This window comes from Callospermophilus lateralis, chromosome 8 (genome assembly GCF_048772815.1).
Source record: "Callospermophilus lateralis isolate mCalLat2 chromosome 8, mCalLat2.hap1, whole genome shotgun sequence".
Taxonomy (NCBI): Eukaryota; Metazoa; Chordata; class Mammalia; order Rodentia; family Sciuridae; genus Callospermophilus; species Callospermophilus lateralis.
Genome location: NC_135312.1, coordinates 51,973,304 through 51,997,078, shown reverse-complemented (window position 1 = coordinate 51,997,078; position 23,775 = coordinate 51,973,304). Strand labels below are relative to the sequence as shown.

The window sequence follows — 23,775 nt, the reverse complement described above, 5'->3', positions numbered from 1 at the left end:
TAAGGTGCATGGTATTATCTCCACACCTTTATATTTACTAAGAGTTGCCATATGGCATAATATATGGTCTATCTTTGAGTAGGATCCATGTGCTGCTGAGAAGAATGTGTATCCACTTGATGATGGTTGATATATTTTATATATGTCGGTTAAGTCTAGGTTATTGAATTGTGTTATTGAGTTCTATAGTTTCTTTATTCAGCTTTTGTCTGGAGGATCTGTCTAATGGAGAGAGCGGTGTGTTGAAGTCACCCATAATTATTGTGTTGTGGTCTATTTGACTCTTGAACTTAAGGAGAGTTTGTTTTATGAACATTGCAGCACCATTGTTTGGTGCATACATATTGATAATTGTTCTGTCTTATTGGTGGATGGTTCCTTTTAACAGTATATAGTGTCCTTCTTTATCCCTTTTGATTACCTTAGGTTTGAAATTGATTTTATTCGATATGAGTATGGCCACTCCTGCTTGCTTCCAAGGGCCATGTAAGTGGTATGATTTTTCCCAACCTTTCACCTTCAGCCTATGTATGTCTTTTCCTATCATATGAGTCTCCTGAAGGCAGCATACTGTTGTATCTGTTTTTTTAATCCAGGTTACTAGCGTATGTCTCTTGATTGGTGAATTTAAGCCATTAACATTTAAGGTTACTTTTGAAATATGGTTTACACTGCCAGTCATGTTTATTTATTCATTTATTTTAGTTTGGCTAGTTTTTCCTCTTTGGTTATTTTTCTCCCCCTTTACTGAGATACCTCCCACTATTAGTTTTGGGTGCTATTTTTGAATTCCTCTTTTTGTAGTATTTTGCTCAAAATGCCTTGCAGTGCTGGTTTTCTGGCTGCGAATTCTTTTAACTTTTGTTTATTGTGAAATATTTTAATTTCATTGTCATATCTGAAGCTTAATTTTGCAGGATACAGTATTCTTGGTTGGAATCCATTATTTTTCAGCGTTTGAAATACGTTGTTCCAGGATCTTATCGATTTCAAAGTCTGTGATGAAAAATCAGCCCTTAACCTAATTGGTTTACCCCTGAATGTAATCTGTGTCCTTTCTCTCGTAGCTTTTAATATTCTCTCTTTGCTCTGTATGTTGAATATCTTCATAATTATATGTCTTGGAGTTGGTCTATTATGGTTTTGTATGTTTGGGGTCCTGTAGGCTTCCAGGATTTGGCAATCCATTCCATCTTTCATAGCTGGGAAGTTTTCTAAGATTATTTCATTCAACGAATTGTTCATTCCTTTGTATTAAACCTCTATACCTTCTTCTATCCCAATGACTCTCAAGTTTGGTTTTTTGGTGACATCCCATATTTCTTGCATGGATTGCTCATGATTTTTTAACATCTTTTCTGCGTTGACTATATTCTTTTCGAGTTGATAAACTTTGTCTTCATTATCTGATGTTCTGACTTCTATTTGATCTAGTCTATTTGTAATATTCTCGTTTGAGTTTTTAATTTGGTTTATGGTTTCCTGCATTTCTAGGATTACTGTTTGATTTTTTTTTAAGATCTCTATCTCCTGGTAGAGTTCCTTCTTTGCAATTTGAATTTGCTTATGCAGCTCATTTTCAAAGTATTCTTTCATTGTTTCGATTTGCTGATTCATGGCTTTTCTAAGATTCCATTCCATCTGAGTCAGGTATGCCTTGAGTTCTTTCTCTTTCCGTTTTTCTGATGCCTCTAGGTTCTCCTGTAGATTTACGTTGTCCTGCATTGTTTGTAATCCTTTTTTCCCTTGTTTTTTTCATGTTGTTCACGTTACTTTCCAACTCTATTTAACTGCTGTGTTTCTGTTTTCCCCTATAAATTTGTTTGGTTTTGTATATCTCTGTGGTCTCTCCTTTGTGGTGGGAGACTATGCCTAGAAATGTTGGGCTTTATTGTACGTTAAAGCTGATTCATTCAATTCAATAAAGGCTTCCGGATTCTGTATGCATATAGTGATTTGTTGTTTGTTCTTAGGACTTTATGTTTAGGTTAGGTACTATGATGGTATGAGGGTTAGTATGTCTTGGCTACTTTGGAAGATTGCTCTACTGAAGGGGGATATTAACAGGCAATTGGATCAGAGTGTTCGGTAGTAGCTAGGTATTTAGGAGCCCTATAGACAGCCTCGAAACATTCACCTATTTGCATTTAGACAATTACATGTAATGCAAGACGTAATGCTTGGGATGAAAGTTGGGGGTAAGGGAAGGAAGTTGCTCTTAAAAAGAAAGGAGAGAGAGATAGATAGATTAGAGGAGAATGGAAAGAACAATAAAACTTGAAATGGGAAAGAAAGAAAGAAGGAAAAGGGGAAAAAAGAGAAAAAAAAATGAAGTCTTAGAGATCCATTTTCTTCTCTTCCAGTAGGCGGTGCTGTGCCCTCCGAGCCAAGCTTCTGCCCTCTATGTGCCGACAGCAATCTCTGTTAGGTGGCTCCTGGGAGTCTCTCAATCCTGTTAGTCCAGCGCCGTTTCACTTCTCCGGCCCCTCCCCCCTTCCTCCTGCCAGCCAACCAGGTCCTGTTCACCAGAGGCGGTTCCCCAAGGATCTGGTTACACTTGCAGCCCCACCGTGTGCCCTATTTCCCGAACGACTGAGCACTCTCTCTGTCATTCATCTAAGCCCCAGTGCTGTGGAGCGGTGATCTGGGAACCAACAGTTTAATTTTTCCCGACCCCTTTGGTGGGCACGCCCCCGGAAACTGGCGGCTAAGACCTTGGGTGTCGCTGCTGGTGGTAAGGGGAGTTGGGGATCAGGAATCCCCTCTGCTTCCCTCGGCCCCTACTGTCACATCCACTCCGCTGGTGGTAGGGGGAGTTGTTTGTCGGGAGTGCCCTCTGCTTCTCTCTGCCCCTACAGTCATGCCCACTCCATTGGCAGTCGGGGGAGTTGGGGGTGGGGAGTCTTCTCTGCTTCCCTCCATCCCTACAATCACGCCCACGCCGCTGGCGGTAGGGGGAGTTGGGGGTCGGGAGTCCCTTAGCCCCTATAGTTATGCCCCTGGAGATATTCCCGAGGTTTCCCGGCTGCTTGTATCTGATGGGGTTGGGAGTCACACACCTGCTAAAGTGGATTCCGCTGGGAAGGAATTTCGTTGACTGAACTCCGGTGATGTCACCTCTCTGCTATGGCCAGCCCCAGGCTCCTTGCCGGAGTGTACAAAGGGAGGGGTGGGACTGGTCTGTCTCTGGTCTGACCCAATCTCAGTTGGTTTCGGTTCCCGGTTCGCTATTTCATGAAGGCTTGGCTAGAGACCTCTTCCTAGGGTCCCTGTGTCGCTCCTGCTGAGCCGCGCCTCAGAGGCTGGTCGTGGAGCCACGCGGGTGGTGGCTGGCGGGTCAGGACCTCCGTGCCGCGTGGCAGAGATTCACTCGTCTGGGGTAAGCTGTCACCTCCAAAAATCCTACTAATTTCCAGCCGGTCTCACTTTAGTGGAATTTTGCTAGAAGTTTCTCAGCAGGTAGAATCTAAGCATATCAATGTGTCTCTCTGACCCTGTTATTGAGGAGGTACTAAAAGCGCTGCCTCCCCGCCTGCTGCCATGTTGGACTCAGCTCAGGAAGGATTTCATTGGGCAAATCAGTGTCAGTCTCAGACTGATATATCGGGAAACCCCATTTTGGGTTGCCCCCTTACCCAGGACAAAAAGAGGGGAAATTGGTCTCTCCAGCCCCTTCAGGATTCCATGACCCAGATGTTTCCAGTGCAAAGCCCTCTCAACCTCATTTCACAAATCCTTTCATGCCACTAGAGGGGGTGCTGGAATAGATTTGATTACTACTGAAGACATCCAAGTGAGACTTCCTGGGGAAATATGTAAGCTGGTACTCAATTTTAGGAACCTTTACGTGAAGATATTTTTGGATTAATTTTACCTTATCCTCAAAGTACAAAAAGGGGGGTATTAGTCATCCCTGGGATGATTGATTCTGATTATAGCGGTAGAGTATATATCCAGGTGTGGTCCATATGCCTTTACGTCTTCTCAAGGGATCTTCCATTGCACAATTGATTGTGGTTTCCCATGTTTCAGCTCAACAACCTCTAAGTGAAAGGGGAGATGCGGGGTTTGGCTCTACTGTTATTGGAGCATGCTTGTCAGTCACTGAGAGTAGACCTAAATTTACTCTTTGTCCAAATGAACAGCCTGTTACAGGGCTGTTAGACACAGGTGCTGACATCTTTGTCATGCTTCTGTCAATGTGGCCTTCTGCATGGCCACTTCAGAGGGCTACTCCAGTCTGAGGAATAGTGGGCACCAAAGAGTCTCTGTAGTTTCTATGCTCTTCCCCTTCCAATCCACAACAAATTATCACTCATGTTCAGCCATATGTTATAGCAATACCTTTCCTATGTAGGGAAAAGATGTTTTACGTAAGCTTCAAATGTCTGTGAACTTGCCTTTTTTTGTAGGGGCCTCTGCAGATCTGACTGCCTTACTATTAAAGTGGAAAGTTACTGCCCCTGTCTGGATAGAATAGTGGCCATTGTTTAGGGAAAAGGTGGGAGCTGCAGAGGCCCTTATTCAAGAACAACTATGATTGGGACATGTTGAACCTTCTACTATCCCTTGAAATATACCTTTTTTCATTATAAAAAATAAATCAGTAAAATTGAAATTACTATGAGATTTAAGAGATATAAGTGTATAAAACCTATGGGCCCACTTCAATGTGGGTTGCCTAATCCAAATTTAATTTCTTAGGATTTTTCTCTTTATGTTACTGACATAAAAGATTTTTTTTTACTATTCCCCTCTTCTCTGATGATTGGGGAAAAAAATTGCCTTTACTGTCCCCACCTTTACTCACCACAAGCCTATTAACGGATTTCATTGGAACATCCTCCCACAAGGGATGCTAAACATGCCAACATTATTTTGCTAATAAAGCCTTATTTCCTTTTCATCAACTGTTCCCACATTTACTTGTTTATCATTATATGGATGATATATTGCTTGCAGGATGAGAACTCACAGATGAAATTCTGCAAAACTTACAGGAAGCGCTGCTACAATCAGGACTCCATGTTGCTGCAGAGAAAACACAGTGCCAACTTCCTACCAGCTACTTGGGAAATACATTACTCCAGAAATATTCAGTTCCTCACATCCCAGGTTTAATCCTTCCTTCTAAATTTTCTTTGGTTCAGTCGCAACAATTTTTAGGAGATTTGAATTGGACATGTCCTTATATTTTCTTACCTACTTATATGCTCTGTCTCTTTTTCCAGCTATTAAAGAAACAACAAGAGCCTTCCTCCTCCCTTTATTTGACCCCTTCTTTAAAACAGGCTTTACAAGAAATTAATGAAAAGTTATCAACAGTGATGGTGAATTGATTCCCCTTTTCTAATGTGTCATCATCATTGATAGTTTTTGTTGGAAAACCTTATGTCTTTCCAGCAGTAATTGCCATTTATAATAGAAAATTGTACATAATAGAATGGTTATATTCTCCTTATTTTTCAGGCTATATTATATTGCCTTTTGCTGACATGTATGCTCAATTAATTGCTGATGGTTGTACTAAAATTTTATCTCTGAGAGGCACAGACATTCATGTTTTATACCTCACCTTTGGAAAAACTCTTCATCTTCAATATTTACAGTTTTCATCTTATTATTAACCAATATTAACAGAATTTTTAGTGCCTATTTTCACATGCCTCGTGATGGATGATTATCTTTGTTATGCCAGGTTACACATTCCCCTTCTTCCTTAATTTTGGCTGTTCCTCTTGTAGATGGAATTAATGGTGTGTATACAGATGGAGCTAAACAAAGAGGAGTAGTGTCTGTTTTGATTATTGGTAAATGGACTGAATATTATACCCTACCTCAAATTTCTTCACAGATAGCTGAGTTAGCTGCTAATATCCTGGCACTGAGATTATTTTCTATTACTTTAAACATTATTACGGATTCTCAATATATAGCTAAGCTTGTTCCTCATATTTCCATGGCTGTATTATCTCCTCATTTAGATTCCAATTTACTGTTTCTTTTTTTAACCCTTCAATCTCTTTTGCAGCATCATATGTCTCCTATCTTCCTCACTCACATACACAGCCACACCAAGATTCCTGGACCTTTGACAGAGGGTAACGCTCATGCAGATGAAGTGGTGAAATCCCTTTATCCCTTGTTTTCAGATGCTGTGAAATCCCGTGGATTTTTTATCAAAATGCTCGCTCATTAATGAAAAAGTTTTCCATCTTTTTTCAACAGGCTAGAGCTATAGTCAACATGGGGCCTATATTCCAATTCTCTTTGGCAAATGGATTTTACCTATTTTCCTCCTTTTCATTCTTACTCCTTTCTTTTTATTTCCATTGATACCCATTCTGGGTTCATTCGGACTAGTGACCATTGGTCTGAAAAGGTATCGGCTTGCATTTCTCATTTGCTGCTTTGCTTTGCCACCATGGGCAAGCCTATTCATTTAAAAATGGATAATGTTGGGGCTGGGGATGTGGCTCAAGTGGTGGCGTGCTAGCCTGGCATGCGTGCAGCCCAGGTTCAATCCTCAGCACCACATACAAACAAAGATGTTGTGTCCGCTGAAAACTAAAAAATAAATATTAAAATTCTCTCTCTCTCTCTCTCTCTCTCTCTCTCTCTCTCTCTCTCCCTCTCTCTCTCTTTAAAAAAAATGGATAATGGCCTGCATATATATCTTGTGCTTTTGCAAAATTTTATAATCAATGGAATATAACTTTTAATCATGGGATCCCTCATAATTCTACTGGACAAGCTTTGGTTAAATGACGGCATCACACTCTTACAACATGCCTTTTTAAAACAAAAAAAAAATGGGACCCAGCCTCTCTCATATTAATAACGCTTTAAATATTGTTTTATTTACAGTAAACAGACTCAATATGCAGTATGAAGATAATACTCACAATTGGTCATTTGCCTTGAATAGACAGTTCATTCCTAAACAATGATTGCCAAAAATTTATGAGAAATACAGAATTCCACCAGATCCAGGGTGGCAGGATCCTGTACTTTTGATCACATGAGGAAAAGGATATGCTGTTGTGCTTATCCCAACAGGTCCTACTTGGTTTCCAGCTCAGTGTGTGAGAACTGTCAATTATGAGTTGGCATCAGGGACTTCACAACCTGATCGAGGACTTCATCAAACAAAAAGAAAACCACCCTCCTCAAAAGAGAAGAAACACTAAAAGAGGGCTCCTAGTTACCAGACCTCTTGTGACTTTGGTGGGGATATAAAATCATTCATGGCTTAAGCTCAACAGCTGCTGGCTCAAATGGGATTGGAATATACTCCAGAAAATTCGGTTACTGCTTTGTTTACTAAACTTACACAAAACTCTGTAAATGTTTTGATCCTTATGATAATGTTCTTCTGCTATTGTACCCCGGTTGTGAGAAATCCAGTATGATCAAATCCCTTAACTTCTAGAATCCATTGTAATATCTGGACTCGTTTGGCTGAAACTGTTAACTCATCTGAGATTTGTATTTTCCAGGATATTGCTATGGGAAGTGTAATGGGCTCCTGTCTTCTTCCTGTGTACTGTCCTGCACATGAAATTATGAATATGACTATGTGATCCAATGGAGGTGTCCAAAAACCATTATCCTATAAAGATTCTTTTAATTGGGTAAATCCTCAAAATGTTAAGCCTTCTAATGCTATGATGTTACTTACTCCCACTATTGTTATAAATGCAACTGACACTTGTGCTGAGCTTCAAGGCTATATGCATAAATGTGTTTCTTTGGGACAACCCTCATTTAATTGTACAAAGTTGGAGCCCATTATATATGGAAATGGTCATGTCCCTTTACCACCAGGATGATTCTTTTCTTGTGGAACATACACTTTTAGTTACATACCTGCAAGAATGTTGCATGGTACCCATTGTTGTCTTAGCAGATCAGCTGTGTTTTTACCATCCCTGTAGGACTTAATAGGCCACCATCCTGCATAACATATTCATAAAAGGTCTATTCCCCTTGATGAAAACTGTGATGATTCAGTAAACCTTCTCTCTAAGGTATAATTTAATGCTTTGACATTTTCCTTAGTGGGTATCCCTGGACTAGCTGTCATGCCATACAAAACCACTATGAAACTGGCCTGTACTATGGTGAGAAGTACTAATCATACCTGTATAGCCATTAATATGCTTAATGAAGAACAAAAACAATACCGTCAAGCCATTCTTGGCAATTGGACTGCAATTGATTTTCTGTTATTGTTACATTATAAAAGGATGTCAGTAGTTTAATAATATGTGTTGCTTCAATTTAAGTGATAAATTAGTCTTTCCACCCATTTTAGACAGTGCCTTCCTTCCCCCACGTACTTCAAGGCTCACTGAGTTGGTGAGAGCCCCATTTTCTCCAGTTTCTCCAACTGTGATTCTCTGGGGAACTGCCCCTAGTCTGTGGCTTGCAACAGAATTGCTAAATCCATACTGGCCCATGCAAACCCAGTTGCAAACTGACAAATCTGTACTTCACCTTCCTCAGGCTCTGCCTTGCTCCAGTTCCAAGATATCACTGACATTTTAACTTGCAGACAGACCACCAGGGAGGCACACAAAGGAATAACTCTGCAAAGAGGCAGCCAAATGGCAGCCACTAGTACACCCAGAAAAAGACCTCAGGTGCAACCAGACCTGTAGGTACCCCAAGAATATATTTCCAGGCCCTGACCAGGGTCCCCAGACTGAGGCAGCCATGCCCCAAGATGGCATTTTGGTGGTAGCAATCCTGCTGGCCCTGGCTGATGTGTCAAGATGGCAGCAGCTGCAAATAACCAAACCGTGAGTACTGTGACAATGGATTTCCAGGCAGCAGTGGGCTGCAGGCACCTGACCATCCACCTGCAGTCTGTAGGCAGTCTGAAGGCTAATGGTGGGCAATTGGTAGGTAAATGTGAGGCAGCAGATGATTGGCTGGCAAGAGGCAGGCAAATAGGCAAATGGTAAATGATAGGCAGTGGTCAGTGAGCAATCTATGTTCAAAAGGCAGTCAGTATGCTGGTAGGTCCCAGGCAATCACAGTGGATGAATGGGGCATAAACAGCAGTGGATTGGTGAGCAGCAATAGCTTCCTTTCGGAGAAATAGTATTTCTTCTGCTTGAATCCTGAGTCAGGAGTGACAAAGAATGCAGACTCCCTCTAATTCACCATCTTGGATAGTTTTGGAGGCTGAATCCAAGATCATGGTGTGGGCAGATTTGATTTCTTCTGAGATTTCCCCTTGGCTTGCAGAAAGATGATTTATTGTGTTCATAAGGTCTCTTTTCAGTCAATAATAACTCTGAATGTTAATTGTTTCACTGATTTTTTTGTAAGATTGATAAAACAAGCAATAGGAAAAAATAGTCTTCTTACGAAATAAATATACCTGGGAAAACTGATGATCCATACATTAAAAAAAAAATAGAATTGCTCCCTTATCCTATACCATGTATAAATATTAACTAAAATAGTTCAGAAATTTACACAAAAGGACTTGCAGTATATAAGCTGAATATCACAATTATATAGATATTTATGACCTTGAAGATGGTAATAGGTTCTTAGGTGTAATACAAATGTACAAAAAATTAGAATGAAAAAAATGGACTTAATTGAACTTAAAATTTTTTTACATGAAAGACACTATCAAAAAACTAAATAGAAAAATGACTAATATTTGCAAATCATACATCTGATAATGGATTTGCATCAACAATATATAAAGAAAGTTAACAATTCAATAATAAGAATATCACCAAATATAAAAATGAACAAAAGATCTGAATAGACATAACTCCAAAAAAAACCATACAAATGTCCAATGGACACCTGGAAAAATAATATTATAAGTATTAAAAGGAAATTCCATACAAAACTGTATTGAGATATCTCACTATAACATCAATAACATAGTTATAATAAAAATAGTAATAAAGTGATGGTAATGATGTGAAATATTAAAATAGTCTCACAATGCTGATTAGAGTGGAAACTGCTTTAGTCACTAATGTTAAGTGTCATCCAGATCCTCAAAGTATAATCAGAAATTTCACAAGATGCAGAAATTTTACTTAAACTTACATATCAAATAGAAATGAAAACATATCCAAACAAAACTATTATAAGCATTAATCAATAAGATCATTTGTAATAGCCAAAGATTGGGAAAAACTAGTGTGCAAAAACATAGGAATGAACAAACTAATGTGATATATTTTACACCATAAATTGTGATTTGCCTTTGATAGAAAACACACAAATGTTAACACCAGGCACATGAAGTTAAGGTAATAATTTTATAAAGTGAGACAACTGAGCTGACTCCAACATGTTTTCTTTTTTATTAAAAAAAAATTAAATGCAACCATGCCTCATTTAAATCCATAGAGTATGTTACATTCCTCAGCAAAGAAGCTGTTATCTGCCAGAGAAAAATGCAAGCCCCAAATGCCAATAAGAATACAAGTTACCCTGCGGGAAAGGAGAGGTGAAATTTTATGACCTCTACAAAGACTTGGTTACAAAACTTGGGGAGATAAGGATAATTACCTAAAACCTTAATATCTATTTATGAAAAGCCTGCAATTAGAACAGGTCAGCATGGTTCAATGTGACCTAGAATAGCCCTGGAATTTACCATGCAGAGTAGAAAGTTTAAAGTCTGATGTCATCCAGCTGTACTTCAAAAGTCAAAGGCAGACCAGGGAAGGCCCTTCAGAAAAATTCCTTGGGAATCCTGAAAAAAACTGGAGAGAAGGAAGGGCATGATGTCCTTCTCCTGAGAGGATGACTCACTCCCTTGAGAATTTCCCCATTTCACTTTTCCTGTCACTTTCATAAATTTAAGTCTGCTACTCTAAGAGATATGTATAAAATCTTTCTGGCATAATCATAAAAATCAGGACTTCTGTAGTTGCCTCAGTTCAATGCCATAGCTCATGCCCTGTCACAACAGGAAAAGGAATGAAGTCCTGACACATGTTGGAACATGGATTGATCTACCTTGAAAACAATTGTAAGTATTGAAATTAGTCACCAAAATTCATGAAAATTATTTGAAAGTGTTGAAATCAGTCACTAAAATCCATATGTTATATAACAATTATTTGAAATGCCCCCTGAATAAACATATTTATAAAGAGAGGAAATTGATTAAGGATTACCTAGGAATGAGGGATATGAAATGGTAAGAAGTACTGGGAGGGTTTGAATTGCTAAAATTCTTCAACTTTGAATGTTACCTGAGGTTTACAATGCTGAGATTCTACCCTGAGAATAAAAAAGTGAAATGTATACTTAAAAATGGTGAGTTTTATACTATGAGAGTTATATGCAATCAAATATTTTACTTGGGAAAAAAATGTCAAATTATGATACCTAAAAAAATATTGATTCCGCTATATATTTACTTTAGTTCCAGCAAAGCAATCTAAAGAAACAAGTTGCCTCACTTGCAACAATTCTTCACACTATTCTAAAACTCTTTAGCAGAGGTATATTGCAAATACAGTATCATCAATTCATAACTTCAGGAAAGAATTTATAATCATGAAAAAATCATTACACATACCCAAACATAACCTAACCTTTAATTTCTCTACTTGGCATTTAGATATTTCCATATGTCACTCATGTGTTTACTTTGATGTGTATAAGTTACATTTTAACCAACTAATGATTTTTTCTTGATATTACCAAGAACAGAAGGGATTAAATGTGAAAGGAAGCCTTGCATTTCACCAGGATGTCTATGAAAATGACTGTGGTTCTGCTGCTGCTAAAACTGAGTAGTCACTTTGGTTCTGGAAGTTGTGGAAAGGTGCTAATGTGGGCAATGGAATACAGCCATTGGATCAACTTAAAGACAATACTGGAGGAGCTCACAAGACAGGGCATGAGGTACTGTTTTGAGACCTTCAGGTTACGATTTTTGTGGATAGTAACAAATCATCTGCAATTAAATTTGAGAGCTATCCTGCATCATTGTCAAGAGAAGATTTACAAAATCTTAATACTATATCAATCAGTGCAATGGTTTATGAGATGCCAAAAGTGACATTTTGGAAACATTATTCAATATTTCAAGAAGTTATGAGTCAATTTTCTGATTATGTAGAGAATATATGTAGAGATGCAGTTTTGAACAAGAAACTTATGGAAAAATTATAAGAATCGAAGTTTGATGTCATTCTTTCAGATGCCAATTGTCCCTGTGGTGAGCTGCTGGCTGAAATTCTTCACAAACCATTTGTGTACACTCTCCGCTTCTCTCCAGGTTACATATTGGAAAAATATAATGGGGGACTTCTCTTTCCTCCTTCCTATGTGCCTGTTATATTTTCAGGATTAAGTGATTAAATGATATTCATTGAATGGGTAAAAAAAAAACATGCTATACATACTTTATTTTGATTTTTGGTTTGACTCATTTAATGAGAAGAGATGGAATCTGTTTTACAATGAGATACTAGGTAAGTCACTTGTACTATAAAATTCTAACTTTCCTGAGGCTTTTTGAAGGTGACATTACAAGAATATAAAGACAGGGGACATTTTTAGGAGTGTTATAAAATAAAAAAAAATTATCTGTCAAAATCAAAGTATTATAGAAAAATGTACAATGAAGGGTCAGAAAACATTAGTGATTACACCCACCACATAGAGCTCTGAGGATTCCTTTAGGCAATGGCATACATTTTACCATTGCACTATTCATTTTATTTTTCTTTGGAAACTAAGTTTAAACTTCACTAAATGCCTTCATGAACATAGAAACAAAGATTAAGAACTTACACATGTATTTCTAGTACAACTATCCATATAGCACTGAGAAAAATTGGTTTTCTTTACTTTAATTAGATTCTTCTTTTAGAAACTACTTTGTCATTTTGCCTAAAGAATTCCTTTTCAGTTGGGAGACAGTGTTTTCATCTCAAATCAGGAGGATTATAATTGTGACTTTTAGCATTTCCACATTCCTTCACTAAGAATTTGCAATTCATTCTCTTTAAGGCCTATAATGTTAAAGCACAGAAATGCAAATTATTCTTGTATTTTAGACAATTTGTCAATTAAAGAAAAAAATAAATAAATATTAAGAGTAAACAAAAATTTTATTTCCTAATCTTAACTATTTCCTGAACTTCTTTCAAAATATATTTTTATAATAAATATTTGCAATCTCCTAACATGAACCCAAAGCAGTAGTAGATACAAAGAACAGAACCATAATCAAACTCCTTTCAGTTCACTAACAGAAAAATGTATACAGGTTTTTTCCTATGAATTGTAAAAACAAGATAGAAGAATGCTGGGAAGTTCTTTTATTGATGTGGTATGTTTAATGGATTATGCAATTCAAATATTTCTCTACATTTGTGTTTCTTACTTTTTCAAATTTAGATTTAAAAAAAAATACATACTTACCTCTATACTGGCTAGCAGATTTTGATGATATTTAAGCTTGTAAATGGGAAAAGATTACAGATAGTGTCTGCTCCAAAATCTCTATGTGTGTGTGTGTTTAAATATAAGAATCATGTGTATTATATATAATAGATTTATATATACACATTTTCCATGCATAAATAGTAGCTTTATCAAACTACACAAACTTTTAAACATATCTCTCTTTATTACTAATAGTTCTTTCTGATACCAGGCTTTTTTGCATGTGCCTGAAAACTTCCCATTGTCCTATAGCTTTAATCTTTTTTTCTTGCTCAGGACAACCCACTACATTATCAGAGACAATGGCAAAAGCATATATCTGGCTTATTTGTACCTTTGGGATTTGGAATTTCCTCGCCCAACACAAATGTTGATTTTGTTGGAGGACTCCACTGCAGACCTGCCAAACCTCTGCCTAAGGTAAACCTGTTCCCATTTAGTTGGTTCTGTTGTCCTTGCATTTTCACCAAGAACAAGTCCTCACTCAGAATGGTTCACTCATGGTGACAGAATTATAGGAAATGAAGCAAAGAGACCTATAAATTGAAATTCTTGCATACATATGCCATCATAATTATGTGAATTTTATTTTTGTTACAGAGGGGACTTTTGAGGATACAGTCAGTTAGATGAAGATCTTCACCATTCAGCACATAGGAAAATATGCATAATTTCTGAACAAATGTTGAAAAGTGAATAGCAAGTACCACAGGGAAGTGCTGAGTATGCAGAGAAACAAAGTAGCACAGTCTCTACCCCGAACATATTTCATTCTGCATTGAAAGGTACACTGTAAGCAACAAAGAGAAATTGCATGGGGAATGTCATAATAAGGAACACACCAGTGTTGCTTGCCTATATAAGGGTCCTCAGGAAAACTCCCTGAGAAAACATGGTCTCCATACTGCCTGACTGAAAGGTAATAGAAAAAAAAAATGTATGTTGCACATATAACAAGGAGTGCAAATTGTGTATTTTTAATGAATACCTATTAATTTGTACATCTTGAATGTATAAACTGATGAGTTTGCAATTATGAACAAATCTAAAAGCATATAGAATTATATTTCTTAAAATGAATGAAATAATGTATTTTTACTGAATATCACATTTTTATGACACAATTGGAAAGCAAGTATTTTTTGCTACATCATCAGTTGACCTTTTAAGAGATACTTTTTGGCAACCTCCTTTTCAGTAGCAACATACAGATTCTTTTAAAAATTTAAAACACAATGCAGTAACTTCTTATTCCACAAGCAAAGAAATGACAGGCAAACCCTGGGGTAAAACATTTTTTTTATTCACATTAAGGAATAATGACAGGGTCAATGGGGAAGGTAACAGAGGTAAAATAGGATGAGAAAAATGATCATTAACAGACTAATCATAATGATTAAGAAAGACTGTTGTGGTAATGAAGTTTTATAAACAAGATTGAAATCCATATTGGTGATTGTCAGATCTATATGAATTTGTATCTGAATTAGTCAGGGCTCTCTAGAGGAACAGAATCAACAGGCATTATAATTACTAAAGGGAATTTATTAGGTTGGTTTACACAACCAGAAGCTTGCCATCTTCATGCTGGAGAGCTGGAAGAAACAGTAGCTGCTGCAAAGTCCAAAAGACTGAAGACACAGAACAAGAAGGATCAAAGGTTCTACCCTAGTCTGAAACTGAAAGCTTCTGGAAAGTCCCTGGACAATCACTGGCAGAATCTGCTTTGGAAGAGTGAAGAAGCTAGAGTCCAGTATACTCAGAAAATGGAAGCAGCAATCAGGAACCTGTTCAAAAAGAATTGAGATTGTCTCTATTGCCGATTCCTTGTTCTATCAACTTTTATTCCATCAAAGCCATCATCCTATCGGATGGTGCTGCCCATACTTTAGGGAGTGTCACCATTTCAGTTGGCTATCCCACATGCCAATCATTCCTAGACAAAACCTCATTGACACACTGAGAAGCCTCTTAATCATCAACATCTCTTAATCCAATCAAGTTGACAATTCAAATTAACAATTACAGTATCTCTCCAAAGTGCTTCCTTGCCATTCACTGTTAGATTCTTGAAACTTTCTGTATATTAGGAGGAATAAAATATTTGGAAAATATAGCAAAAATCTGAATTACACATTTTCTTATTTATTGTACATTTCCAAATAGGTATAATAAAGAGTTTGAAATGTACCTAGCACAAAGAATTGATAAATGCCTAAGGAGACTCAAGTTCTAATTGCCATGATTTGATCATTAAACATTATATATGTGTATTAAATATCATAGAATTCCCCAAAAGGTGTAAAACTATTATGGTAAAATCAAAAACTTTTCAAATTATAATGAAAAAATGCCTAGTTTTATTTACTTCACCATTGAAAATTATACAGACCACAAATGTTAGGCTGTATATATTATCTGTAGTACCTATTTATAAAAGAAACATTGGAAGTTATTTAGGTATACAACATGAGGGAAGGATGTAAAACATATTTTGTTCATGTTAAACTGTTACAATAATTTTATCAAAGAATACTCAACTTCATTGTCAGCCATTATGCAAATATCTTTGGAAAGTGAGGGGCATATGATAAATAAGATTATTTTCTTAGAGGATAAAAAGTCATATATAATAGCATTAGAGTCTCTAAATATGTGTAAAATATATGTACTTAGTTTTAGAAATAGAAAACAAAACAGACTGAAGACATATATATATATATATGTTGTTTTATATGGATATGGAAACCAGGTCCTCATACATACTGAACATCTGCTGGAACACTGTACTATATCTCCAGCACATAAAACTTAAATCAATTAAAATTTTAAACAACATATAATGAACTTACATTTTAATTTTAAACAATGTTACAGAATAAGAATAACCAGTGGTTAATCTGTAATATGAGAATAGATCATTTAATTATGTAATTATGTACACAATCAAAAATAAATGAATAAAGAAAGGAATATTTCCCACAGCATAGATGAAGAAAGATTTAAGCAGAGAATCAGTGAGATTAAATAGCAAATAAAATTACCTACAGCAATAAATATCTTCTGAACAAATAGAATATCTGGATGTATCATGTGAGTCACAGGCATAATGCATTCATCTTAAAGCAGATGTCATCAAGTTAAAGTTATAATTTTGAACACTGCTATAGACAACACGGGACCTGTGAGTCAAATATGAAGTTATTTCATCTTGTTCTTTACATGTTTTTTATTTTTTCAAACAAATCTTAATCAATGGCTATGAAGTGAAATATACTATTTGTTTTGGTAGAGTGTGGACATTATGTCAAAGATGAAACTGAAAACAGAAAAAAAAAATAAGAAAAATGAGGAAAGGAATTTGAAATTATTTCCAATACATTTTTTTAAATCCCCATTTCATTTTTGGGTGAGGGACATTATTGAACAAGATACATTATTCTTGTATGGAATACATAAGTCAAAGGATCAGAAACCATCTGTTAGGATAATTCTAAGACAATTCCAGGGAGCATACTTTTTCCCCAGGGACATTATAAAGACTAAAGTGAGTTACTTAATAGGGTGACAAAATCCCTACTGGGAAAGGTCTGGTGGAACTCACCAAATAATGTAAAATATTTTCCTGCCAGACACATGTAGTGATAACAAGAATTGGGACATCAATTTTACAGTGTGATTTTATGTGATAATATGTACAGAAATATGTTCAGCTAAACAATGCACTATTAGAGAATTCATATGACATTTAACAATTATTTCACAGAAATCCTAACCCAATATCAGACACCTGAATTCCAGTAATTCTTACACTCTTAACCAATAAAGAATGACTTAGAAGTAAAATTTGCAATATTATGATTAAATTTAAGATAACAAGGAATTTTAGAGCAATGGAAAAGGGAAATTAATTTTCCTCAATGATATCTAAATTTTTCTTCATATTTATAGAGAAAAAAAGAAGAGTAAACGCACCATACTTCACCACATAATCATCACAGGTATATTGTTTCATAATGCAAGTATTCTGTGCATTATAAATATTTCACCAGAAAGTTTACTAATAAATGATCTAAGTTATATAAGGACATTTTTTAAAAAGCCTCACATAACTGTTATTACACATTTTACAAAATATATTTAGCATATGATCTGTAATGATTATGCAGTGAAATTTGACATTCACAAATTTGAGATTTTGGTGATATTATAGACATCAAAGTCACAATCAGTAATTTCTCAGAGAAAAGAATAAAAGAATTCAGTTTCAGCAGGTGGGGATTATTTAGAGAGCCAAAAAGTATCTGGGAAGTCAGGATATTAAGCAAATATGAATAGTTTAGTTTGGTGAGCTATTGCCACATATTGAAGAGAACTACAAATAAAAATCATTGAGGATAGAAACATAAACAAGTCCAATATATAGGTTAAAGTAACACATGGGTTTGTGCTATAACATTCCATTGTAATAGAATTTACCTACAAATCTCTTAAGCTCTAATTAGTGATAAATTTAGAAAGGTTATTCTTGACAAAATGTGTCCCACCTTGTTGGATTCACAGGATTATTTACATCAGTTCAGAAAGAATGGCAATTGACTACATAGTGCTTTGTGAGTTTGCCTTGACTAATATTTTTGCTAAGAGTATCAGATGAGAATTCTAATCTCCTCTCAAGACTGGGAAGTTAAGTCAGGAGTTAGACTTTACCTTTAATTCTTTTACATTTGGATAAATTTCTCTCTTCTTGCAGTCCCAAAGATATTTTAAAGTTCCTGGACTGATGATAAATACCGTGTGTATCAATGCAGACAGGAGGGAATCCTATAATTCATGGCAATATTGTCATACAACAACTTAATGTATTTATTAGCAAAATCAAATAATTTAATTAAAGTCCCATGTCAAAATTACATAAATGCATAGTTTCATTCTTTAATTAGTGTTTCAATGGTTAATTTTAGTTTGAAATTGGATATATATATATATATATATATATATATATATATATATATAAGAGAGAGAGAGAGATAACAGTATATATCAAGTTATCAAGACAAAGACTTTCAAGAACTATTTTTGGGAAGATATACCATGACATCAGCAAAACTAGATATCATCTCAAGTTATTTCCTTATTAATTCTAAGTGACTGAAAAATTCATACAGAATAAAATTATAAACTCATAATGTACTTAATGCTGATTATTCACAAACCACTTTTATCATTAAGCCAACGACAAACTAATCTTTTTTTAACCAAAGTTTTATTCAAGTCATGTCAACATGATACAAATTTGAGTTTCTTGTTTTTTTCTATATATTTCTAGGTGTTTGGTTAGATCTAGTTTCTACATGTGCTGATTTAACTCTAAGTCAAGATGAATAGAAATATGCCAAGAAAATTTATGAATTTATTAAGGAATTGCATCTTAAACTTAGGAAATACCATGTGAACATACCAAATAGTTACATAAACAAGCATATTGCATAATATGAACAGACACATTCCCAGACATGAGGACAATTATTCTAAAGTGTTAGTCACAAATCAGGCAATGCTATAATACAGAACTCAATTATTCAATCCAAAAAAAATATATCATTGTCTGTTTTTGATTTAAAAATGCAACAATTTGAAATGACTTACACAATATGGAATAAAGGCTTTTTGAACTAATGCTTATAAAGAAGTCTTTTAATATTTTCTTTTCTCCTCACAAGGAAGGTCTATCTTATGAAGGCTGACTAGGCTATGGAGACAGACATCTTGTGGTACTGTGGATGTCTTCCAAACACATCTACGTGGATAATGTATTCATGTTATTTCTAATAATATTTTTATCCCATTAAAACTCCAGTAGTTGCCTCTAGGGGACGGTGAGTCTCTTGAGAGCTCTCAGTTCGGTCAAAAGAATAAGTGAATGGAGGAACCTATAGGCTGAAGAGGGAATTATAGAGTGGCTCTGAGGCACAGACTGAGACAACTAGTAGGGACTTGAAAACGTGCATATCAAAGGTTGTATAGGAACGGAGGGGAACTATGAAGATGGTAAAAGGAGCAAGAGAAGGGAGTGATGATGGGAAGAAAGAGGTCTTAGGGAAGCTAGTTTGGGTGATTATAAGTTTTGAAGAAGAATTTTCACAGCCTTGACCACAGCAGCACTATTCCCAAAAGTGAAGTCTTAGAAGCAAAGTAAGTATCCACGAAAGATTAATGGATAGGCTGTTTGTCATATATACATATCTTGTATAACTTACATTCCTGGGGGTATTACATACCCTATAAAACTTAGGAAATAGTGGCACTGTGCCACGATACAGATGAATCTTAATAATGTTATAGTGGTCCAGTAAAAAGTCAAAAATTCCATGTATATTAGGTATTTAGATTTCTCAAATTTAGAGAAACGGAAAGTAGAAGTATGGTAGTCAAGGATCAGAGTCAGAAGAAAAGAGAATTGTGTCCAATTTATGTAATTTCTTAGTGTTGCAAAGTAATAGTGCTCTGGTAATGATTGCCTTAGGATGCAAATATGTGTCCTGAACTATGAAACTTAGAAAAAGTTAAAATTATATAGCTATGTATATTTGAACTTAATTTTTAAAAGAGCCACTACTCTAGTATGTCTTGAAAATATTTTTTCTCTCCTTATGTGGTTGAACCAATCATTAAATTCGTCTTTGCTCTGCTGTTGGATTTGTGATAGAGCAAATTCATTCCTTTACAGGAAATGCAAGACTTTGTCCAGAGCTTGGGAGAGAATGGTGTTGTGGTGTTTTTCTCTGGGGTCATGGTTGGTAATTTGACTGAAGAAACAGCCAATGTGATTGTATCAGCCCTTGCCCAGATTCCACAAAAGGTTAGATAAGATGGTAGAGAACTATGGGAAGAGTCTATTAAAATATCTATAGGGTCTGGTAACAGAAATTTCCTTGCAAAGGGTAAACTCTTGTGATGTCTTTAACTTGTCTCACCATTCACTTTTAAAACTTCTAAAATAATGTAGATAATATTGATGAATTAAAAAAAAAACTTTGGTATTGACACTGTGCTAAGGAAGAAATATATTTATTAAGTTCAACTTGAATTTGATATAATATTGGTATGACAGATACACAGAAATTACCAAATTCTGCCCTACCATGTCCTTTTTTCCATGCAGGACCCATGAAGTTAAATTTTAATGAAAACAACTACAATGAAGATAAGTAGGTATTAAAAAGCCAAATCACATGCTGGGTTTGTGGCTCAGTGGGTAGAGTGCTTGCTTGACATGTGTGAAGCATGGGGTTTTATTTCTCAGCACCACATATAAATAAATTAATTAAATAAAGGTTCATTGACAACTAAGTATATTTTTTAAAAAAAAGCCAAATCACATCACATATTGTCATCTTTCTGAATAATTCTGGCCTCCATTCTCCTAATGATGAAAAGGGCCTATTCATGGTACTGTTTATGGTGCTATTCAGAGAAGGAAAGCCAGGCTAACTATGAAACAAACTAGACTTAGAGGAAGGAAAAATCAACCTGCACTAGTGACTGGCCCTGCTAGTTTCTCAAGGTTGATCTGAATTAGGTTGGAGACAGGAAACTGCCCTAACCATGGACTCTTTGCATTAGAAATATATGATCTCACAAGAGCAAACCCTAATAAAATTATTTATTTTAAGGAAGAATTTCTGAGTAAACTTCTACACATACTACTGAAAAGGAAAAAAAGTGTAATATTAAAATTTAAAAGTTGATAACATCTGCAAAATACAGATTTATACAGAATAATAAATATGGCAGGTCTTTAGAAATTTTATGTAGATTATTTTTCAAGAGTTATAATAACTATTAACCATATATATATAAATATATATATATATATTATATATATATATGTTTCACATTCATAGAACCATTCATCTTAGCAACTATTTATGAACTCTGAAGGTTGCATACCAAACATTTCTAAATATAAAAATACTTATAAGAGAACATTACCCTCTATTTAAATTACTATTTCAGTTTTTCACATTATCATATCTTGTTCTCATATCTCATTTCATTATCTCATATGAGAAGCATTTACTTTGTAATTTCTTAATCTCTTCTAAATTTTAACATGCTATCTTTTGAAATTGTCTCAAGGAATAAGAGGTCTGCTTTATCCTGTCAGGTTTTATGGAGATTTGATGGCAAGAAACCAGATACTTTAGGACCCAATACTCAACTGTATAAGTGAATACCCCAAGGTGACCTTCTTGGTAAGACCTGGAGAATGAATAATGAAAATACAAAGAAAAGTTAATAAGAAAGATAATATTTTAGTAGTACATATATGTACTGAAACTTAATGAAAAATTAATGAATTATAAAAGTTATTTATATTTATTCTCTTATCAGGAGAAATGGATAAAGAACAACTATTTGCACTTTATTATACATATCCCATTAAATTATCTGCATTTCAGTTCTAATTACCTCTCACAGGGAGTTTTTTTAGTCACTTCCTGCATTGTAATTTTACACCTATCCTTTGACCTACTACAGGGCCACTTGAGATTCCATTAAAAAAAAAAAGATCCCTCTTCTTTATTAAAATGTTCTCAGCACCACAACTACCCTACTCCCTGCTGCCTTGGACAATGCATAGCAGACTCAAAGTTGTCACTATTCCTTTGATAGTACATGTTTGCATACTTCCCCTCCTATGATACACATAATATTGCTACTATTCAGAATGTGCTCTTTCTTTTTCTCCACATGGCATCTTTTCTTCCACTTTTAAGTCTCAAGTCATATACTTCAACATAGCCTTCATTTATCTCTCCAATGTACATAAGTACTTCTTGACCTGAAATTTACAAGCAATTTCAGTGCCTTTTCATGGTTATAATAATCTGCTATCAAAAAATAATTAATCTTCTATGTCTCATGTTATGCGTTTCTTATCTTATTTTTGACTTAGAATTGATAGTTTGCCTTAACATATTTTAATCATAGGTCATCCAAAAACCAAAGCCTTTATAACTCCTGGTGGAACCAATGGCATCTATGAAGCCATCTATCATGGGATCCCTATGGTTGGCATTCCATTGTTTGCAGATCTTCTCACATGAAGATCAAGGGAGCAGCTGTTAGACTGGATTTTAACACAATGACAAGTACTGAATTTTGCTTTCCCCTCAAATAAGACACAATGCTATCTCTATTTGTTACTGTTATGATGTGAAATGTAATGAGGCAGTTTGCAATTATGTTTACTGTTCTATAATCTGTAATTATGAAGAGTTTATCTAATTTTTCTGTTTCCTCAGTAGCTTATTGTCTCATCTCACCCATAACACTAATAAGGGATCTAAATAACTTGGAATGACTGAAAATAAAACCATCATACTTTTCCTTCAAATATCAACATGTTGTCTATCATAATAATCAGTAACACTGAAAATAATATAAAAAGTATATAAATTATTTGAAAAATAGGTAAATAAACCCTCAAGTATTCCAAAAGTTGTCCTTAAAGGGAAATATCATGGAACCTTTTTGTGATCAAAATGGTCCACATGAGGAATAGTTAGTGTTTTAATTAGCTTTTTTGCTGCTGTGGATAAAAGACCCACAAGATCAATTTCAGAAGAGGAATATTTTATTCGATTTCTCATAGTTTCTGAGGTTTTATTCCATAGAAGTTTGGCTCCATTTCTGGAGGTAGGCGGGGAGACAGACCATCTTGGCAGGAAAGTGTGGTGGACAGAAGCAGTTCACATGATGATCAGAAATCATAGAGACAGACTCCACTTGCCAGATACAAAATATATACCCCAAAGCCATGCCCTCAATGACTTGCCTCCCTGTAGCCACAACACACCTTCCTCCAATTACCACTCGATTAATCTCATCAGGTGAACGTTCACTGACTGACTTTAGACTCTCACAACCCAGTTATTCCCTTCTGAACAATCTACCATTGTCTCAACATGAGCTTTTGGGGGACATCTCACGCCCAAATCATAATAGCTAGTTATCATTTGTGATTTGAAGATCACCATCCAAGCCTCACAAGAAACATTCTCCATCTTAAGGTATAAATTTAAAATACATAGTAAACATATTTTTCATATCTCTCACTTTTTATCAGTGCATTTTAATTTTACAAACTGATTAGATATGATGTGACCTATTTGTATATGCACACAGATACACAATAAAACAGTATAATTTGGCCAATAGCACTCCCCAGCACTGAACCCCTCCCTCTCCACCTCCCACTCTTTGGTTCCTTTCATCTCCTGATTTCCCTTTGATTTTCATGAGATCTGCCTG

General features: G+C 35.4%; 1 pseudogene; it reads left to right on the top strand.

Annotated features, from left to right (window-relative positions):
- The first annotated feature begins 11,749 nt into the window (after positions 1–11,749).
- LOC143405660 (UDP-glucuronosyltransferase 2B9-like) lies at positions 11,750–22,642 on the top strand (annotated as a pseudogene).
- The last annotated feature ends 1,133 nt before the right edge of the window (positions 22,643–23,775 follow it).